Source organism: Vombatus ursinus, unplaced genomic scaffold (genome assembly GCF_900497805.2).
Source record: "Vombatus ursinus unplaced genomic scaffold, bare-nosed wombat genome assembly UNPS02014956.1, whole genome shotgun sequence".
Taxonomy (NCBI): Eukaryota; Metazoa; Chordata; class Mammalia; order Diprotodontia; family Vombatidae; genus Vombatus; species Vombatus ursinus.
This window is the reverse complement of record NW_020954734.1, coordinates 21,156-23,345: the sequence shown is the minus strand read 5'-3', so window position 1 is coordinate 23,345 and position 2,190 is coordinate 21,156. Positions and strand designations below refer to the sequence as shown.

At 43.2% G+C, this 2,190-nt stretch overlaps 1 pseudogene; it reads left to right on the top strand.

The window, feature by feature from the left end:
• Positions 1-390: 390 nt before the first annotated feature.
• LOC114030312 lies at positions 391-1,909 on the top strand (annotated as a pseudogene).
• Positions 1,910-2,190: the final 281 nt, after the last annotated feature.

The following is a 2,190-nucleotide window of genomic DNA, read 5'->3' as shown; positions in this document are numbered from 1 at the left end:
ACAGCCTCATTTGCACCTGGAGAAGATCTCCCTGGGAAAGGAACCTTATCCAGAGACATCTGAATAAAGGAAGAAGACAGGATGACCCATGCAAAAAGACAATTATGATACTGTGTTGCTGACACAGGAAAGTTGAGAGGAAGATGGCGTATTGGATAGAATGCCAACCCCGACATCAGGAAGACTCATCTTCTTGAGTTCAAATATAACCTCAGACACTTACTAGCTGTGGAACCCTGGGCAAGTCACTGAACCATGTTTGTTTTAGTTCCTCATCTAAAAAATAAGTTGGAGAAGGAAACGACAAACCACTTCAATATGTTTGCCAAGAAAACTCCAAATGGGCTCAGAAATAAACAATAAGTAAATAAATGAAATAAACAAACAAATAAAACTATTACCCCAACCCTGATTAACAAGAAACTGAATGTTTTGGAGCAAGGGATGATCAACAAATTGAGGATAGAGATGGATGGGTCTGAGAACAAATCTAAATTTAGTGCAAATAACGTATTGGGAGTGTCTCTGGCTGTTTGCAAGGCTGGAGCTGCTGAGAAAGGTGTCTCCCTGTACCACCGTATTGCTGACCTTGCAAGCAATGATGAAGTCATCCTGCCAGTTCCAGCCCTCAGTGTGATCGGTGGTGGCTCCCATACTGGTAACAAGTTGGCTGTGCAGGAGTTCATGATTCTCCCTGTTGGAGCAGCAAACTTCAAGAAGGCCATGCGCATTGGGTCTGAGGTCAACCACAACCTGAAGAACGTGAGTAAGCAGAAATATGGACAGGATACCACCAATGTAGGTGATGAGGGTGGTGTTGCTCCTAACATCCCAGAGAATAAAGAAGCTCTGGAGTGCTAAAGAATGCTATTGGTATACTGATAAAGTCATAATTGGCATGGATGTTGTTTCCTCAGAATTCTTCCAATCTGGGAAATATGACTTGGACTTCAAGTCTCCTGATGATTCCAGCAGATACATATCCCTTTTTGAGGTTGGGGACCTCTGTAAGACCTTCATCAAGGACTATCCGGTGGTGTCTATTGAAGATCCGTGACCAGTATGATTGAGAAACTTGGAAGAATTACACTGCTACTGCAGGCATACAGGTGGTAGGGGATGATTGCTCAGTGAGCAATCCCAAGCTCATTGAAAAGGCTGGGAATGAGAAAGCCTGCAACTGCCTCCTACTCAAAGTGAACCAGATTGGCTCCATGACTGAATCTCTCCAGGCATGCAAGCTGGCCCAGTCCAATAGGTGGGGCTAATGGTTTCCCATCATTCTGGGGAGACTGAAGATGCCTTCATTGAGGACCTGGTGGTGAGTCCCTGCACTGGACAGATCAAGACTGGTGTCCCTTGCCAATCCGAGCATCTGGCCAAGTATAACCAGCTTCTCAACATTGTACACAGTAACAGCAACACTGTGAGATGATCAACTTTGGTAGACTTGGCTCTTCTCAGCAATACAATGAACTAAGACAATTTCAAAAGACTCAAGATGAAAAACGCTATCCACATCCAGGGAAAGAACTATGGAGCCTGAATGCAAATCGAAGCATACAATTTTCACCTTTTTTATTTGTTTGTTTTTTCTTTCTATTGGTTTTTCCCTTTTGTTCTGATTCTTCTTTCACAACATGACTAATGTGGAAATATGTTTAATATGATTATACATGTATAGCCTGTATCAGATTGTTTGCCATCTTGTGGAGGGAGGAGGGGAGGGAAGGAAAAAAAGTTTGGAACTCAAAATCTTATAAAATTGAATGTTGGAAACTTTCATTACATGTAATTGGAAAAAAATACTAAAAAAATAAAAAATAACCAGCTTCTCAGAATTAAGGAAGACCTGGGCAGCAAGGCTAAATTTGCTAGAAGGAACTTCAGAAACCCTCAGGCTAAGTAAGCTCTGTCGCCAGGAGGCCTCAGACCTAGCAGGCGCCAGTCACCTCTGTAGAAGTCTGTTCCTGTCCTAAGGAGGGGCAGCACCAAGTTTTAGACCAGTTTTGTTTTGGGAGTGGGGGCCTCTGTTGCTTAACTTCTCTCTCCTCTCCACCTTCCTGTGATATTCTCACTGCTTTGTTAGAACTGTCTTATCAGAGACTGTCCCTGATCATCTGGCACTCTATCAGAAGACCCTTATTATCCCGTCACTGGATCAGAATGACCTGTTCTCAGCTCTCACCC